At 32.8% G+C, this 21735-nt stretch overlaps 1 long non-coding RNA gene across 1 annotated transcript; it reads left to right on the top strand.

The window, feature by feature from the left end:
* Positions 1-18350: 18350 nt before the first annotated feature.
* On the top strand, positions 18351-19225 carry LOC135202682 (uncharacterized). The gene is made up of 3 exons (XR_010311785.1): positions 18351-18398; positions 18639-18732; positions 19111-19225. It is a non-coding gene; the product is annotated as an uncharacterized LOC135202682 (long non-coding RNA).
* The last annotated feature ends 2510 nt before the right edge of the window (positions 19226-21735 follow it).

Below are 21735 nucleotides of genomic sequence, written 5' to 3'. Positions count from 1 at the left end.
TATTAGAATCTAATATATATATATATATATATATATGTTGTTTCTTCCGCTTTGGCGAAAGCCTGGTTGTCTTTTCTTACGACTGTAGTTCGTAAGCATTACTAGTTCCTCTTTTCTTCTCTCCTACGTTGTATCTTATTAAAGTGGTTCTTCTTAGAATAAGGGAGATGATTCAAACGGATAAGTTGATAACAGTACAACAACTTTATTTCTCAACTCCATTACAAGAGAGATAGTTCGTGGCATGAGACCGTTCCGTGATCCACTAAAGTAGAACTGAATTCTTAGAGCATCACGTCGATAGCGAAACATTAGCTATCTCAGCGATTCACATAAAAAACATATGTAGTCCGCGGCTCGGAAGTTACAAGTCTCCGGCGCAGGTTAACAGGTCAACCGCTTCCATAGAAGGTGTTATGAAAAGTTGACAAAGGTATGAATCGATGATGTTTTCAAACAAACTTAAACCAGGCTACTGCAGGCATTGCACAGCGTGATCTAGATTTGTGTTAGTCACGTAGGACGCTCCTAATTCTCATGACCCCTCAGGTCATGGATTCTATTTACAGATATGTAATTAATCTGTTTCAAAACATGAGTATTTGATTACCTAATATATCTATATACATACATGCATACATATATATATATATATATCTATATATATACATATATACTGTGTTTGATATTAAAAGAAACTGTATGGATAATTACCTTTATATTTATATATTTTACTGATTGTTCACCATGAATCAGAATTTTAGCCTCATTTGTTACAAGGAGTATTTGGAATAATTTATTTTTATATAGAACGTATATAGATGATAACTAATTTGTTAGATATTTTGCCTAAATTTTGCTTAAGACTAATTGTTAAATCAACATGTCATTATTCAAAGGTTCATTCAGTTACTTATTTAAATGCATATAGATTACTGATCGTTCAGTGAAGGAAATAAGTTTTTTTTTTTTTTAATATATTAGAATCTGACTTAACATTATTTCAGGTCTATACGGATCATATATAAATATTAAAATTCTCTTATACAACATTTTCTACTCAATACAAATCAACATCAAAGGTTTACTCTTTTTTGTGTTCAAATAGAATACATACGTATATATATATATATATATATCTTATATATATATATATATATATATATATATATACATACCTGTTATAAAATGTGAATACACACATATATATATATATATATATATATATATATATATTATATATAAACATATATGGAAGTGATTTGACTAAATAAAACAAATTTTTATTATAATGATGAATGCCGGTTCTAATGCCATTTCTGTACCTCTTTATTTTTAAGAAGTGGCAATACTACTTCTAATGCCATTTTAGGCTTCATTCATTTTTAAAATGTGCCATAATATTACTTCTGCCCTCCTTCATTTAAAAAAAAATTGGAATACTGTACAACTTCAAGGTTACTTCATTTATAAAAAGTGTGATCTGGACTACTTCAATGATTTTGTGTTTCAAGGAGTTCAATACTTGTTTTAGTCGCACATCGGTATGTTTTTCTGCATATATAAAAGGAGCATTTCTTAAGTATTTCAAACTTTGTCATTTTTAAGAAGTGCAGTATTGGTTCTCATACCATTTCAGATTTTCTTTATTTTTAAGAAGTGCAATACTGTTTCTCATATCATTTCAGATTTTGTTTATTTTTAAGAAGTGCAGTACTGGTTCTCATAGCATTTTAAAGATTTTGTTTATATTTTAAGAAGTGCAGTACTGGTTCTCATACCATTTAAGAATTCCTTCGTTTTTAAGAGGTGCATTAGCGTTTCTAATACTATGCCAGAATTTCTACATTTTAAAGAAGTGCAATACTGGTTCTTCAAATGTTATTTCTACACTTCTTCACTTTTAAAAAGTGCAATGATGGTTCTGATACCATCTTAGAATTACTTGCATTTGGATGAAGTCCTTTACTGGTTCTTATATATCATTTCAGGTTTTATTAATATTTAAGAAGTGGAAAACTTCTGCGCCTCTTCATTTTTGAGAAGTGAGAAGTGCAATACTGGTTCTAGTACCAGTTCATTTGTTATTCATTCTTAAGAAGAAGTGCAATACTGGTTTTAATGCTAACTCTGTCCTTCTTCATTTTTAACAAGCTCAATTCTTCATTATTTCAAAATCACTTCATTTTAAAAGGAAGCAATTCAAGACCACCCCAGAGTTCCTCCAGTTTTAAGAAGTGCAGTTCCGGTGTACTTCAAAGTTCCTTCAGTTTTAAGAGGTGCAACATTGGTTTAATACCACATATTATCTTGTTAATTTTTCAAAAATTGGCATTCTTGAGCGCCTCAAAATGTGTTTATTTTTAAAACGTGTGTTACTGGTTCTAGTATCACTTCCTTTTGTCTTCATTTTCAAGAAGTGAAATACTGACATTTTTAAGTACTATATTGTAATTTTGGATCACCTCCAATTATCTTCATTTTTAAGAAGTTCAAATCTAGAAAAATTAAATGATTCTTGATTTTTAAGCAGTGCAGTTGTGGTTCTTGAGTTGTTCTTCATTCTTAAGCAGTGCAGTGTGTTAATTTTGAACTGTCTTCATTCTTAAGCAGTGCAGTTGTGTTAATTTTGAACTGTCTTCATTCTTAAGCAGTGCAGTTGTGTTAATTTTGAACTGTCTTCATTCTTAAGCAGTGCAGTTGTGTTAATTTTGAACTGTCTTCATTCTTAAGCAGTGCAGTTATGGTTCATTTTGAATTGTCTTAATTTTTAAGCAGAGCAGTTGTGGTTCATTGTGAGTTTTCTTCATTTTCAAGCAATACAGTTGTGCCTCATTTTGAATTTTCTTCATTTTTAAGAAGTGCAATTCTGACCACTTCAAATTTCATTCATTTTAAGAAGTTAATTCCTCTCGTTCACTTCAAAAGTTTCTTATTGTTGAGAATTGCAGTTTTGTACCACTTCTGCATCTCTTAATTTTTAATAAGTGCAATACTGATTCAAATAGCACTTCAGTGTTAATTTTTAAGAAATGCCACTTCTGACCACTTCTGAATTTTTTCATACTTAAACACAAAAGACTGAATATAAATAATATGATACTTTTTGTTTGACAGGAAATAAGTGATCTTATCAGATGCTTTCTGGTTTTTGTATTTTTGTTCATATTTCAATTGTTTTATTATTGTTTTTTTTACTATTCTTATTTTTTGGTATATCGTTTTATTATTTAATTCTTTGTTTTTTCTTTTAATATTTTATTTTTAATTACTTACAATGTAATTTTTTAATTTAATGAAATCATTGTTATTCATTGTCACAGTAAATTGATTTTCTTGAAGTTTATAATCTTTTTTTATTCTGATCTTTATTTTGTGAAGTTTCCATTATTTTAAATATGCATACAAATCCCATTCCTTTAATTATTCTAAAATGATCAGGAAAGTATTGTAAAAAACCATTATGCTCATTTTTCCACGTCGTTATTTCATTACAATTGAAAAGAGAAAATAAAAACAATATTACTGTTCAGTAGTCACATTATTAGGAAAATATTAGCACATCATTTTTAATTAAGCTACTTAATCCTGGGCACCTGCAGCTGCTGCCGCTGGTACTCCCCTTGGGTAGAAGTTAGGGTCCGAAGGGATAACCGAGCGCCTGGTTGTAATGGAGTGGGAATCTGTTGCTGTAGGTGAGAGGGAGGTCGTGGCCGTAGGTGAGTGGGAAATCGATTGCTGTAGGTCAGGGGTAGGCCCTGGTTGTGGATGAGTGGGAATCTAAGCTAGCTGTGAACGCAGAAAAAGACATAGGCCTATTAGGAAGAAGGAAGCTATCTAGTAACCTAGAAGACATTGGCGGAAAAGAAAGACGATTTGAACTCATTTTTTTTTTTTTTTTTTTTTTTTTAGGCATAGGTTTAGGTTGTGGATGAGTGGGGAATCCGTAGCTGTGAAAGCAGAACTTTAAAGCTTATTAATGTTTTAATCCTTGAGACGTCTATCCAGACAGCAACAGGAAAACGGCAGATAACAGAACGAAGGAATATCTCGACTGAATTTACATCGAATAAGCTAATTTCCAAACCGGTTCCCCTTTAAAGGTCGAAATATTTCAAGAACATACAAGAATGGTTAAATACTCAGAAGGACTCACGAGGCTGTAGTGTAGAGGGTGACGGCCAGCACCTGGGGTGGTTAGTAGGGCTCAGTTCTGCCAAGGCAACGGCCAAAAGGCACAGGAACATCTGCAAAGGGTGTGCCAGGTTAAAACCATCCATTAACCTTAGGTAGGGGTAACGTAATTGAAATCATTTTTTTTATACGATGTTTTCAAATTATCAAGTTAGTAGATTATGATTTCAGTAGAAAAAATGCTGCAGAATACAGAATCCGTCTACAATACTGGAAATGAACTCGATAGATTAACGTATACTGATTAGTCAATCATTCTGCTCAATTTTTGTAATAACATAAATTTAAAAGTACTTACAGTAACCTTCATGATGAGTGAGTTAAGTGTCTGAGGACCGTCTTCGGAATACTGACGACAAAACCATTCGAGGAACCGGCATTTATACAGAAAAACAGCCTTGGAGAGAGATGGATATCCAGCGGAACACGCCTCTTCTTCGTGATAATTGCCGTCAGGGATAATCATTGTGGACAAAGATGGAAAATGAAATGTGATGTCGTCCATCTCCTTTGTCAGAAGTAAAGACTTCGACTCATAAAGAAAGTATTGCAATATAGTGAGAAGTCTTATAAAGGTGGTCAGATTATAAGACAGTGTTTATATCCATTAATCACTATTATTATTATTATTATTATTATTATTATTATTGATTTTGTTGTAGTTGTAGGTGTTTTCGTGGGCAATTTGTGAAACATTGCTCGGTATATACAGTGTTAATTATTATTACCATCATCCTCATAAATATGCTTTATAGAATTGGAAAAGCAATTATGGCAGTTTCATTTATATATAGCTATTATAATTATTATTTTTTTTTTTTTTTTTTTTTTTTTTATTTTTTTTTTTTTTTTTTTTTTTGCTCTATCACAGTCCTCCAATTCGGCTGGGTGGTATTTATAGTGTGGGGTTCCGGGTTGCATCCTGCCTCCTTAGGAGTCCACATCACTTTCTTCCTTACTATGTGTGCCGTTTCTAGGATCACACTCTTCTGCATGAGTCCTCGAGCTAACCCTGCCTCTAGTTTTTCTAGATTCCTTTTCAGGGATCTTGGGATCGTGCCTAGTGCTCCTATTTTTATGCCTCCGTAGGAGTCCGTCACGCTCTTCTGTAGTAGCCTGGAGCTACTTCGACATCTACTTTTTCCTGGTCCCTTTATTATTATTATTATTATTATATTATTATTATTATTATTATTATTATTATTATTATAGCAAGCACAATATCTCGCCATCAGCTCCTCTTAATTAATCATCATTAGCAAGTGCCTATTTAAATACTACAAATTGAGCAAATATAAACACTTCACACTTCTAACTGAAACTGAAAAATTAAGTTTTTCATCAAATTTAAAATTTAATTGCAAGAGTGGATCAATTATCTTATCATTAGGACAATTCAGATATAGATATAAGTAAGTAAAGAATGCAGTAATATTGGAATATCACCATATTCGGACGAAACCTCAAAAATTTATCAAGTATTTGGTCCACTTAATCCAACGAAAATTGTCTGTGGTCTATTTTAACCTTGGAAATGATCTTGTGGGTTATGGGACTCAGAATATTTCAATGTAGTAATGTCGTTCCAAAAAATGTAGTATTTGAGTCTAGGAGGTTGTATGCAACATGTTATGACAGTGGCTTGTGTATAACCAAGTTTAATTAATTGGGGGGAACAGTATTTTCGCTTAACTCGGGGAGTAAACCTACAAACTACTTTGTTGATAGATGGTGATCTTGTTGTTGCTGTTCTTATTGTTGTTTGTTTTGTTGGGGCGGGGTGGGGGAGGTGGGTGTACGAAAGCCCTAAGGAAACGCCTGAAAAGGTCTGAAAAAGATGTTTCGCCTTGAGTTAAAGATACAGAAATTTTATGTTAGGATATTTGATTTATTTATTAGAATGAAAATTTACGAAATAGAAACGTGCAAGTTTAAGAGTACTAAACGATTATTATTTATTTTAATTTTCGTGATTATAAAACCTTGCTCTTTTACTGTGGATTTCAGAACGCACCTCGAGTAAGGTGGAGGTCAGATCACGCCTTGTTCTCTCTTTTGAAAGATAGTCAACGTGTCCTTTTTTTTTAAAGTTTCTGAAACAAATTCAACCTAAGATGTACGTGTTACCTGAGACTGACTAAATCATCTGGTGGGGTATCATTTTTATTAGAGAATTTTTTTTCTTAGAATTTTTTATTTTTAGAATTATAATTCAGAAAATATCAAATGCAAGACAGAAGCTTTAATAATAACGCCTCTGAATGTTTACTTGTCAGCTCAAAGTAAACAGACTACAGTGCTCTCTCCTTCAGGCATATTTATATTTCTTGTCTTTACAGGACAAGTTATTAAGATTTATCACTGGCGTCTCAATTAGGAGATGATACTCCACGTTTCTCTTTTGTTTTAAAATTCACATAAACTCCTAAGCTAAATTTTGTAAATAGCGCCTTTTTTATTTTGATATTTCCATAAATTTCTAAGCTCAATTTTGTAAATACGCTCTGTTTTTCTTTTTTATTTTATATTCACAGAAATTCCCAAGCTAAATCTTGTAGATTTTAAAGCTAAATTTTGTAAAACATGTTGATATCATGTTCAGTGCGGATTTATGCAAATACACACACACACAGGACTAGGTAAGAGATACTTCTTTTGCTGTAATGATTGGTTGTCAGGTATTCCAGAATGTTATTAAGCAACATCATTATTCTACAAGCAAAAAGGATTGCCAACCTCTGACAACGGCTGTTGTATTAAAGACACACACACACACACACATCATATCTAAGTAATTAAGACGTTAGAAGGGCCAATCTTAGTTTCTGTAAGACGCATATCAGGAAATTTCATACTTTCAGAAAGTTAAAACAAAAAACAGAGCTTGTTGATGAATGTGGAAAATTTTCATGCGATATTACACACACGCATATATATATATATATATATATATATATATATATATATATATATATATATATATATTATATATATATATATTATATATATATTATATGTATATATATATATATATATATATATTATATATATATATATATATATATATATATATATATATATAATATATATACATATATATAATATATATATATATAATGTATATATATATTATATATATATATATATATATATATATATAGATATATATATACTTCAAAGTCTTTAGATCTTCACCTTACACCAAAATACTGTATTTCTTTATTTCTATTTTTTTATTGATAGTCAGCATTTGCTATTTTCAACAATAAAACTTCTTAGATCTTTATTTCACAACTAAGAAAAGAAATAATTGAAGGTCTTTAGATCTTCACCTTACACAAAATACTGTTTTTTTCATTTATTTATTTTTTAATTTTTCTATTTGATAATCAGCATTTGCAATTTTCCTTGCAGATTCTCTTGCTTGTCTTAGTTGTGGCCATTGCAGTGTCTGATGCCAGTACCCTCCACTATGCACACCGTAAGTTTCCATTTTTGAAAACCAAAATTCAGGCTTCAGCTATGAAAAATTTTTGTAAAATATCTATTTTCTTCTCTACTGGATTAAAGGCATCCCTTTTAGAACGGTAAATGTATTAATCTATTATGAAAATAATCGAAATTCATTCTGCTTCCACAGCCTACGGATTCCCACTCATCCACAACCTAGGCCTACCCCTGACCTACAGCAATCGATTCCCACTCACCTACGGCCACGACCTCCCTCTTACCTACAGCAATAGATTCCCACTCCCATACAATCAGCGGGCCTCGGGTATCCCTTCGGCCCTAACTTCTACCCAAGGGGAGTACCAGCAACAACTCACCGAGTAATGAAGACCTGAATGAATTAATTCGATGGACGGCGCCAGAATATCGCAGCGATCCATTTTTCCCACAAATATTAAAACGAAATAAGTAATTCTTACTATTTTTTTGGCTTTAATTTTTTTGGAGCGATGTGGGAGGAAGCAGATCTTCACCAAAGTGTAAATAATACTTCAAATGCGACAGTAGGTCTCCCTCAGTTTGCCTAAACTCGTATTAAAGCAAAAGTTATTACTCTCTTATCATTTTTCTATTATCCTTCATGAACAGATACAATGATAAAGGTTATCAACTGCCGAATATAACACCTTCACCATATGTTAAAAATCCTCATAAAGTATGATCCACATTGTATACATGACGGTGGCTGAAAGGATTGAAATCTTTTGATAACGGCTGTTGTATTAAAGATATTATTATATATACGTGTATATATATCAAATATATATATACATATATTGATATATCAAATATATATATACATATATTGAAATATATCTATGATATATTATATATTATATACATATATATATGTATATATGTAAGTGTTTACATAATAAAAATATGGAATGTTAGTCCATATATATAAAAGTCTAAAACTAAAGAGGTCAACCAGATTGCTTGCAGGAATGTGATCAGACTAGAGACGCTAAAGATGACGTATACAACAAAGTAGGCTAAGATAACATGCCGTCACCTGTAGTCATTCAATTGTTTATAAACATTAGTCCAAGCTCCCTGCTTGAGACAACTACCCCGACCTATAATTCAAACGGCCTACGTGATCTGTAGCGTGTCTCATTTTGTGTTCGTATGAAACTATGTCATTTGTATGTATGTTCATATTTTCGAACTACTGTCTGTTCCCTTCATAACTTGTAACAGAGATGGTAGACGAGCAGAACAGAGTTAGCTATCGTCATTAGAAGACCTGTACCTCTTTACCTAAGCTTTATCATGTAGAGGAATAGGATTAGCCATCATCATTGGCAGAAGCGATCAAGCTATCGTTATTAGAAGACTTGTACAATCATATCTGATCTTCACCATGTAAAACTTCAGAAGAATATATAATTTTTTATACTTAGTGTTTTCTACAAGAACCTCCTCACCATGAGTTTAACACATCGTCGTAATAACCAACAAGATAATACCGACTTCGTAAATGATCTACAAACCCCCAGACACTCCATGAAGATGGAAGTGCAATACCAACCGACTTAGCGTAAGATTATCGCTAGTCTAACATTACCTCATAGGGCGCCTTATCATACAAGGCACAAGCCCTAATATTGGTGGCCAGCGTACCAGAAGAACTCTACAACGTCCTACGAAGAAAAACCAGAATAATAAATCATGTATCATAAGAAGTCAACGACGACGGAAGTAGCAGATTCTTCAAGCAACCTAGTATCATCGTTAGTGAGCGACTTCAGAAAACAATAAGAACTCTTCAACGACGACGAAAGCAACAGATTCTTCAACCAACTTAGTATCATCGTTTAGTGAATAACTTCAAGAAACAAAACCGACGTGTCTTTTTCCTACGGCAACGCAAGCTTCGTCTCTCATTAGAATCATTCAAGAAAACATCGTTAGTGAGCGTTTCCGGCACTTCAAGAAACAAACCGAACGCGTCTGCAGCATCGGATCTTTCAAGGGCTCGAATCATCGAAACAACGCGCACGGGGAAACAAACTGAAGCCAAACCAGGTCGTCCGCTAAATAGAGAAGGAGGACCAAGGCCGTGTGTCGTTATCGGAACACCGTGACTTCCCACAAAAGCAAGCTAAGTACAATTTTTTATTTCATTTGGAGTAACTTTGAGTGTTTCCTTTGCAGGTCGAATTTCGTTATTCCTGTGGCTGAAGTTACGAGAAATTCTTAATCTTACTTTTTTACAGAAATTATCTACATCATTGAGATTTCGCTACTGCGAGCTTTTTATCTTTGAGTGTCTGTTTCCAGAAGTTCTACTGAAATATCATAAATCATACTACTAATGTTAATTTTATCATTTTGGGTGATTTTATTAATCCCTTACGTAACAAATCATATTAAACAGTGAATATGCGTTTACGCAGTGGACGTCTGTATTTATACAGATGCATGGATAGTCGTTAAGCCACCGTAGTGATTAGAAAACACACAAAAAAAAACAAGTGGAACACCCGTACAAATCTATATAAAATTAGAGGTAACACTATTTGGGCGGGTCATGACAATAATGCTCCTTTGCAAAGTCCGCTCGCAGAAGTTTTAGCATTGAGTTTTTTGAGTATATAAAATATCGAACCTCAATGACTCAACTTAACTTTAAAAATATGGCTGGATTGCAAGGAATAACATGTCTGTAAAAAAACTTTCATCAGGCTAATGCGCTGACCAGGATCCCTCACTATTTCAAATTTAGCAAAGAATGAAGTACAAACAGTTAATATTGAATGCAGTAGTGATAACTTGTCTTATTAGTAATCGCTCAGTTCCTAATAGTTCGTCATTCATTGCTTTATACGTAACCAGCAACATAATGCTAAAAACACACAATACGTTGCCGATGGTAATAAAGAGAAGGATCTTAATTATTACACAAAAAAAAAAATAGAAACAGTAAGCCCGTTCAGAATCAAACAAGAAACAAAACTCGGTGACTGTGTCACCTAGTCAAGCGGTCAAGGTCAGTCAAAAACTGCCGAAGTGTTCAAAGCATAGCAAATTCCATATAATAAGCGACTCTAGCAGAGTGGGAAAAGCGATGTTGGTTCATACATACCGATATCTTTTTGAATTAAAAAGGATTTTTCTTTTTCCTATGAAACACACGACCGTATAAAGTAATCAGAGCATGGTTTTCGTTTTTTTTTTAATACGTAAGTTATTATAAGTAGTGGTGGGGGGGGGATGGATAAAGGCCCGACTGTAACGCGCCGTAAAAATTAGAATATCTTGTTTATTCCTTTAGTACACGTAATATCCTGTATTTACGACTCACCGTCTGTTGTTCGAACTTCCCTAATGAGAAGTCCGGATAAGCGAGCGTTTACAGATACCTCTATAGTTATAAAAACATTGATCTGTATCTAGTGTAATGTAAGATTCATCTAGGGGTATACAAAATATTAACTTACATCCTGCAAAATAAGGCGTGTTTATCAAAGGGGAAATCCTATAAACCTTCAAACATAGTTAAAATCCGTTTGAACAAAAATAGAGAGTTAATCAAATAATAACTTATATAAAGGAACTATACATTTGTCTCATAAATTGTAACATTGTTCAAATGACCCAACAGAATTCTCCCACAACCGCAGTCGCACTTTGCACGCAAAATCTCGAGAAGCATGCACCCTCGAATGTCTTAGTGCGTGTAAAAAGACTTTGCTGGGAAATGAAATTTTAATCCTTCCCGACACTCTGAAATATAACGATTTCCGCGAACAAAGCCCTAGACACTGGTTGACTCGCTGCAAACAAGTTAATATAGTAATCCACAAAAACTATACATATAAATATCGCATTTCTTTTATTGTGCTAATTTTTAATCCCGCCCAACCAGGTCGTGGATGAATCTCTCTGATAATCTATCTAAAGTAATATCAGTAAAGTCATTCAAGCAGAGGTGATTCAGCAGAAATTTTTTTTATACTTTTACCTGAATACCAGGAAGTTTCTCCACTAGCGAGTGATCTCTGGGAAAAAAAACGGATGTAATTTAACACAAAACACAGGTCTAAGGACAAACATAAAGCTATTTACGTACCTTCGTATAGATTCTCAATGAAATTTCAAATAGAGATAAATGACGAAGTTGAAAAATGTTAGTAATAGGAGTCATTAGGAAATCAAATAAGCCCATATAATTTTTCCCTCAAATGTCATGCCATAAAGATCGGACTTGGCGTATCTGCGTAGATTTCTGTCGCTTAAACAAGGAAGCGACTCCCGGATAGTTTCCAGTGCCATTGGTACCGACGACATCTTATCTCTCTTAGGTTAGAATAAATTTTTCACAGCTTGGACTTACTTAAAAGGCTTTTACCTGATACCATTACCTAAGTGATTGTACCTCATACACCGTTTTCAGCACACTCAGGTGACATTATCAATTTTTACGTATGCCTCCGGCTTACGTTGCGCCCCAATTATAATATAGTGTTTGGAGACTTTTAAGGGATACCCTACATGCTTATATGGTTGATCTTGTAATCTTTTCTAATACCTTAGAAGTACATTCACATAAACTAGAGCTAGTGCTACCAGAGACAAAGACAAATAATCTCAGAGTAAAATATCTAAATGTGAGTTTTTAAAAACCGAACATGTTTATTTAGGTTTTATGTGTCTAGTCAAGGTCTTAAAGTAGTCCATGGTAAGGTGTCGGCTATTCATAACTTTCCGGTACTTATTAACGTAAAAGGGGGATACAGCACTTTTGCGCTTTAGTGGGTATTACAATCGTATGTAAATATGTAACTCTTCAATCATGACAGCTCCTTTAACAGATCTTACGAAGAAGAGCGTAGATTTATTATGGTCTGAAAAGCATCAACAGCGTTCGATATCTTAAAAGCGGAAAATGCAGCTTACCTAACTTTAAAAATCCCTGATTTAAATAAGGAATTTTTTTTTTTTTATTGCAACAGACGCCTCAGACCAAGGGGTAAGAGGGATACTACTTCAGTAATATGATAAACAGTTCTTCCCTATAGCTTTTTATTCATGTAAACTAAAGCCCTCTGAAAGTAAATATGCAGTAATAGGCAAGGAAGGGCTAGGTATCTTTAACACTAGTACATTTTAAGTTCATAATCTATGGCTATCCTGATAAAGTCCTTACTGAACATGAGTCCTTTACCGAGTTTTTCAAAGGCTTTAATCACAGTCCAAAAGGAACTCGGGGTGACAAATGATCATTCAGGTTATTGGAGCCAAGATAAGATATCTACCTGGGAAAGGCAAATATCATAGCTGACGCATTACCCGCAATCCCGCACCATACAGCAAAGAACCATTAATTGGACTAAAAGATATAGAAAACATCCGTGCCTATTGTTAAAACCGTATCTAAAACAAGAAAATTCCTTAACCCAAGAGATCGCGAGCATTGAATATCTGGGTGGCGGAGCGCAGAACTGTTACAAACTGAACAAAGCAAGTGTCAACAGCGATAAGCAAAACAATAAACACCAAACAATAAACACTCGAAACGGAAACAGGGTCAGTGGCTAGGCAAAAACAATAAACCACTTCGAGCAGAAAACCCTAAAGCAAAAGTATATTTATAGTATGTGTATCAGAATAATGTAATCAAATGTAATGTTATATGTAGGTCTGTGACGAGGAAAACCCGAAGAACACAGCAGAGGACTAACGACCAGGTAGTAGTAATAATCTCTCTCATACCAATCGTCATAAATCTGGTTGCATTCCGTCATTCCAGGGTTCCTCCTATGTCACAGAAAGCCAAATCACTGTTTTACTGCCTACAATGCTTACAGAATAGCTATAAAAATTGCATCATAACTGATTGTAACATGTGTCATGAAAACAAGGGACACACTAAGACACCTGTCAGTTAAGGGCCTATCCTGTGCCAAATCAATCCTTGAAAGAATATACATAGAATTATTAACAGAATTACGAGTCTGACAGAGGGAATAAAAACACTTCTTAGTGTTAATAGTTCCTTGACACGTTATATAGAATTAATAGCACTAAAACAAACACCGCAATTGAGTGCGTTAGGAATATTTATGAGTGCTAAATCAGTAAATATGGAATTCAACACATAATAATCTGTGACTCGGGTGGTGTAAATCAATAATAATCTCCAATTAACACTTGTGTGAATTCCTTTCCATTAAGAAAAACCAATAATATATTTTATCACCCAGAGTCAATCGGTTTGGTAGAATACCGGATAATTAAATAGGAAGTGTCAATGTCTTACGAGTTACAACTCGTGATATTGGATCCGAACTGGATTATAGCGGTTCTCGCGGTTTTAAAATACCTTTATCATTTATATCTTGTATCTATAGAATTGATGCCGCAAGTAGCCTTATACGGTACGCCGCTAGAACACTTTTCCACATATTCAAGCCAACCATTAATTTATCAAATATATATAAAAAAATATATAAATAAATAAATATAAAAAAATAAAATAAATATGGATACAAGTGGAGTCAATATAATACACTCCGTAAGAAGTCGGTTAAGGGTTACAAATTATAATAAAAAAGGAATCACGATAAAATCAATAAGCAAAACGTAACCATAGATTAATTAAATATCCAAATATATATGCGTATATATTTAGCAATGACATATAAGCTAAAAGTTCAAATACATATCCAAAACCTACTGACATATTGTCTGTCCCGGTGATTTATATTCGTAGTCAATGAAAAAAAAAAAAAATAATAATAATAATAATAATAAATAAATAAAAATAAAATAAAACAAATAAAAGAGATTTTAGGGCGCCTTATCTACAAGGCACAAGCCCTAATATTGCAAGCAATCTTTTATATATATGACTAACATTCCATATTTTTATTATGTAAACACTTACACAATCCCACCGCTGCCCACCAATATTAGGGCTTGTGCCTTGTATGATAAGGCGCCCAATGAGGTAATGTTGACTAGCGATAATCTTTACGCTAAGTCGGTTGGTATTGCACTTCCATCTTCAATGGAGTGTCTGGGGGTTTGTAGATCATTTACGAAGTCGGTATTATCTTGTTGGTTATTACGACGATGTGTTTAAACTCATGGTGAGGAGGTTCGTTGTAGAAAACACTAAGTATAAAAAAATTATATATTCTTCGTGAAGTTTTACATGTGAAGATCAGATATGATTGTACAAGTCTTCTAATAACGATAGCTTGATCGCTTCTGCCCAATGATTGATGGCTAATCCTATTCCTCTACATGATAAAGCTTAGGTAAAGAGGTACAGGTCTTCTAATGACGATAGCTAACTCTGTTCTGCTCGTCTACCATCTCTGTTACAAGTTATGAAGGAACAGACAGTAGTTCGAACATATGAAACATACATACAAATGACATAGTTCATACGAACACAAAATGAGACACGCTACAGATCACGTAGGCCGTTTGAATTATAGGTCGGGGTAGTGTCTCAAGCAGGGAGCTTGGACTAATGTTTAAAACAATTGAATGACTACAGGTGACGGCATGTTATCTTAGCCTACTTTGTTGTATACGTCATCTTTAGCGTCTCTAGTCTGATCACATTCCTGCAAGCAATCTGGTTGACCTCTTTAGTTTAGACTTTATATATATGGACTAACATTCCATATTTTTTATTATGTAAAAACTTACATATATATATATATATATATATATTATATATATATATATATATATATATATATATATTACAGCTGTGACCAACAACTTTTAAGAATATGAGATGAGCTCTCCATAAGCTATTTATAAGCAAAGTGATAAGTCCCCCATTCTCGAAGTAATTATGCGTTGCAAGGGCAATCTTGGTTTCTGCAAGGCGATTTCAGGAAATTCATATCATATTAGGACACACGTACATAAAATATATATATATATATATATTATATATATATATATATATATATATTTATTAAAGACACACACACACACACACACACACAAATCATATCTAAGTAATTAAGACGTTATAAGTGGGCAAAAATCTTAGTTTTCTGTAAAGAGCATATCAGGAAATTTCATACTTTCAGAAAGTGAAAACAAAAACAGAGCTTGTTGATGATGTGGAAAAATTTTCATGCGATATTACACACACGCATATATATATATAGATATATATATATTTATATATATATATATATATATATATATATATATATTATATATATGTAGATATATATATGTATATATATATATATATATATAATATATACATATATATATATACATATATATTCAATATATATATTATATATATACAATATTTAACATATATATGTATATATATATATATATATATATATATATGTATTATATATATATATACATATATTATTATACTATATATGTTTTAAAGCTAAATTTTGTAAAACATGTTGATATCATGTTCAGTGCTGATTTATGCAAATACACACACACACAGGACTAGGTAAGAGATACTTCTTTGCTGTAATGATTGGTTGTCAGATATTCCAGAATGTTATTAAGCAACATCATTATTCTACAAGCAAAAAGGATTGCCAACCTCTGACAACGGCTGTTGTATTAAGACACACACACACACACACACATCATATCTAAGTAATTAAGACGTTAGGAAGGGCCAATCTTAGTTTCTGTAAGACGCATATCAGGAAATTTCATACTTTCAGAAAGTGAAAACAAAAACAGAGCTTGTTGATTGAATGTGGAAAATTTTCATGCGATATTACACACACGCATATATATATATATATATATATATATATATATATATATATATATATGCGTGTGTGTAATATCGCATGAAATTTTTATTTAGAGAAAAAATTCTCTAATAAAAAGATACCCCACCACCAGATGATTTAGTCAGTCTAGGTAACACGTACATCTTAGGTTGAATTTGTTTCAGAAACTTTAAAAAAAAAGGACACGTTGACTATCTTTCAAAAGAGAGAACAAGGCGTGATCTGACCTCCACCTTACTCGAGGTGCGTTCTGAAATCCACAGTAAAAGAGCAAGGTTATAATCAACGAAAATTAAAATAAATAATAATCGTTTAGTACTCTTAAACTTGCACGTTTTCTATTTTCGTAAATTTTCATTCTAATAAATAAATCAAATATCCTAACATAAATTTCTGTATCTTTAACTCAAGGCGAAACATCTTTTTCAGACCTTTTCAGGCGTCCTTAGGGCTTTCGTACACCCACCTCCCCCAACCCCCCAGCCCCAACAAAACAACACAATAAGAACAGCAACAACAAGATCACCATCATCAACAAAGTAGTTTGTAGGTTTACTCCCCGAGTAAGCGAAAATACTGTTCCCCCCAATTAATTAAACTTGGTTATACACAAGCCACTGTCATAACATGTTGCATACAACCTCCTAGACTCAAATACTACATTTTTTGGAACGACATTACTACATTGAAATATTCTGAGTCCCATAACCCACAAGATCATTTCCACGGTTAAAAATAGACCACAGACAATTTTCGTTGGATTAAGTGGACCAAATACTTGATAAATTTTTGAGGTTTCGTCCGAATGGTGATATTCCAATATTACTGCATTCTTTACTTACTTAATATCTATATCTGAATTGTCCTAATGATAAGATAATTGATCCACTCTTGCAATTAATTTTAAATTGATAAAAAACTTAATTTTCAGTTTTCAGTTAGAAGTGTGAAGTGTTTATATTTGCTCAATTTGTAGTATTTAAATAGGCAACTTGCTAATGATGATTAATTAAGAGGAGCTGATGGCGAGATATTGTGCTTGCTATAATAATAATAATAATAATAATAACTAATAATAATAATAATAATAATAATAATAATAATAAAGGGACCAGGAAAAAGTAGATGTCGAAGTAGCTCCAGGCTACTACAGAAGAGCGTGACGGACTCCTACGGAGGCATAAAAATAGGAGCACTAGGCACGATCCCAAGATCCCTGAAAAGGAATCTAGAAAAACTAGAGGCAGGGTTAGCTCCAGGACTCATGCAGAAGAGTGTGATCCTAGAAACGGCACACATAGTAAGAAGAGTGATGGACTCCTAAGGAGGCAGGATGCAACCCGGAACCCCACACTATAAATACCACCCAGCCGAATTGGAGGACTGTGATAGAGCAAAAAAAAAAAAAAAAAAAAAAAAAATAATAATAATTATAATAGCTATATATAAATGAAACTGCCATAATTGCTTTTCCAATTCTATAAAGCATATTATGAGGATGATGGTAATAATAATTAACACTGTATATACCGAGCAATGTTTCACAAATTGCCCACGAAAACACCTACAACTACAACAAAATCAATAATAATAATAATAATAATATAATAATAGTGATTAATGGATATAAACACTGTCTTATAATCTGACCACCTTTATAAGACTTCTCACTATATTACAATACTTTCTTTATGAGTCGAAGTCTTTACTTCTGGACAAAGGAGATGGACGACATCACATTTCTTATTTTCCATCTTTGTCCACAATGATTATCCCTGACGGCAATTATCACGAAGAAGAGGCGTGTCCGCTGGATATCCATCTCTCTCCAAGGCTGTTTTTCTGTATAAATGCCGGTTCCCTCGAATGGTTTGTCGTCAGTATTCCGAAGACGGTCCTCAGACACTTAACTCACTCATCATGAAGGTTACTGTAAGTACTTTTAAATTTATGTTATTACAAAAATTGAGCAGAATGATTGACTAATCAGTATACGTAATCTATCGAGTTCATTTCCAGTATTGTAGACGGATTCTGTATATTCTGCAGCATTTTTTCTACTGAAATCATAATCTACTAACCTTGATAATTTGAAAACATCGATATAAAAAAAATGATTTCATTACGTTACACCCTAAGGTTAATGGATGGTTTACCTGGCGCCCTTTGCAGATGTTCCTGTGCCTTTTGGCCGTTGCCTTGGCAGAACCTGAGCCCTACTACAACCCACAGGTGCTGGCCGGTCACCCTCTACACTACAGCCATCGTGAGTCCTTCTGAGTATATTTAACCATTCTTGGATGTTCTTGAAATATTTCGACCTTTAAAGGGGAACCGGTTTGGAATTAGCTTATTCGATGTTAAATTCAGTCGAGATATTCCTTCGTTCTGTTATCTGCCGTTTTCCTGTGCTGTCTGGATAGACGTCTCAAGGATTAAAACATTAATAAGCTTTAAAGTTCTGCTTTCACAGCTACGGATTCCCACTCATCACAACCTAAACCTATGCCTAAAAAAAAAAAAAAAAAAAAAAAAAAAAAAAAAAAAAATGAGTTCAAATCGTCTTTCTTTTCCGCCAATGTCTCTAGGTTACTAGATAGCTTCCTTCTTCCTAATAGGCCTATGTCTTTTTCTGCGTTCACAGCCTACGGATTCCCACTCATCCACAACCAGGGCCTACCCCTGACCTACAGCAATCGATTCCCACTCACCTACGGCCACGACCTCCCTCTCACCTACAGCAATAGATTCCCACTCCCTTACAAACCAGGCGCTCGTTATCCCTTCGGCCCTAACTTCTACCCAAGGGGAGTACCAGCGGCAGCAGCTGCAGGTGCCCAGGATTAAGTAGCTTAATTAAAAATGATGTGCTAATATTTTCCTAAATAAATGTGACTACTGAACAGTAAGTATTGTTTTTCCTCTTTCAATTGTAAATGAAATAAACGAACGTGGAAAAAATGAGCATAATGGTTTTTTACAATACTTTCCTGATCATTTTAGAATAATTAAAGGGAATGGGATTTGTATGCATAGTTTAAAATAATGGAAACTTCACAAAATAAAAGATCAGAATAAAAAAAAAGATTATAAACTTCAAGAAAATCAATTTACTGTGACAATGAATAACAATGATTTCATTAAATTAAAAATTACATTGTAAGTAATTAAAAAATAAATATTAAAAAGAAAAAACAAACAAGAATTAATAAAATAAAAACGATATACCAAAAAATAAGAATAGTAAAAACAATAATAAACAATTGAAATATGACAAAAATACAAAACCAGAAAAGCATCTGATAATATCACTTATTTTTCCTGGTCAAACAAGTAATCAATATTATATTCAGTCTTTTGTTTAAGTATGAAAAAATTCAGAAGTGGTCAGAAAGTGGCATTTCTTAAAAATTAACACTGAAGTGCTATTTGAATCAGTATTGCACTTATTAAAAATTAAGAGATTGCAGAAGTGGTACAAAACTGCAATTCTCAACCAATAAGAAACTTTGAAGTGAACGAGGAATTAACTTCTTAAAAATGAATGAATTTGAAGTGGTCAGAATTGCACTTCTTAAAAATGAAGAAATTCAAAATGAGGCACAACTGTATTGCTTGAAAATGAAGAAAACTCACAATGAAACCACAACTGCTCTGCTTAAAAATTAAGACAATTCAAAATGAACCATAAATTCTGCACTGCTTAAGAATGAAGACAGTTCAAAATTAACACAAACTGCACTGCTTAAGAAATGAAGACAGTTCAAAATTAACACAACTGCACTGCTTAAGAATGAAGGACAGTTCAAAAATTACACAACTTGCACTGCTTAATGAATGAAGAACACTCAAGAACAACAACTGCACTGCTTAAAAATCAAGAATCATTTAATTTTTCTAGATTTGAACTTCTTAAAAATGGAAGATAATTGGAGGTGATCCAAAATTACAATATAGTACTTAAAAATGTCAGTATTTCACTTCTTGAAAATGAAGACAAAAGGAAGTGATACTAGAACCAGTAACACACGTTTTTAAAAATAACACATTTTGAGGGCGCTCAAGAATGCCAATTTTTATTTTTGAAAAATTAAACAAGATAATATGGTGGTTATTAACCAATGTTGCAACCTCTTAAAACTGAAGGAACTTTGAGTACACCGGAACTGCACTTCTTAAAACTGGAGGAACTCTGGGGTGGTCTTGAATTGCTTCCTTTAAAATTGAAGTGATTTTGAAATAATGAAGAATTGAGCTTGTTAAAAATGAAGAAGGACAGAGTTAGCATTTAAAACCAGTATTGCCACTTCTTCTTAAGAATGAATAACAAATGAACTGGTACTAGAACCAGTATTGCACTTCTCACTTCTCAAAAATGAAGAGACGCAGAAGTTTTCCACTTCTTAAATATTAATAAAAACCTGAAATGATATATAAGAACCAGTAAAGGACTTCATCCAAATGCAAGTAATTCTAAGATGGTATCAGAACCATCATTGAACTTTTTAAAAGTGAAGAAGTGTAGAACTAACATTTGAAGAACCAGTATTGCACTTCTTTAAAATGTAGAAATTCTGGCATAGTATTAGAAACGCTAATGCACCTCTTAAAAACGAAGGAATTCTTAAATGGTATGAGAACCAGTACTGCACTTCTTAAAATATAAACAAAATCTTAAATGCTATGAGAACCAGTACTGCACTTCTTAAAAATAAACAAAATCTGAAATGATATGAGAAACAGTATTGCACTTCTTAAAAAATAAAAGAAAATCTGAAATGGTATGAGAACCAATACTGCACTTCTTAAAAATGACAAAGTTTGAAATACTTAAGAAATGCTCCTTTTATATATGCAGAAAAACATACCTATGTGCGACTAAAACAAGTATTGAACTCCTTGAAACACAAAATCATTGAAGTAGTCCAGAATCACACTTTTTATAAATGAAGTAACCTTGAAGTGTACAGTATTCCACTTTTTTTTTTAAATGAAGGAGGGCAGAAGTAGTATTATGTGGCACATTTTGAAAATGAATGAAACCTAAAATGGCATTAGAAGTAGTATTGCACTTCTTAAAAATAAAGAGGTACAGAAATGGCATTAGAACCGGCATTCATCATTATAATAAAAAATTTGTTTTATTTAGTCAAATCACTTCCATTATATATGTTATATATATTTATATTATATATATATATATATATATATATATATATATATATATATATATATATATATGTTGTGTGTGTGTATTCACATTTATAGA

Source organism: Macrobrachium nipponense, chromosome 33, assembly GCF_015104395.2.
Source record: "Macrobrachium nipponense isolate FS-2020 chromosome 33, ASM1510439v2, whole genome shotgun sequence".
Lineage (NCBI taxonomy): Eukaryota > Metazoa > Arthropoda > Malacostraca > Decapoda > Palaemonidae > Macrobrachium > Macrobrachium nipponense.
Note: the sequence above shows the minus strand (reverse complement) of the source record. Positions and strands in the feature narration are given on the sequence as shown.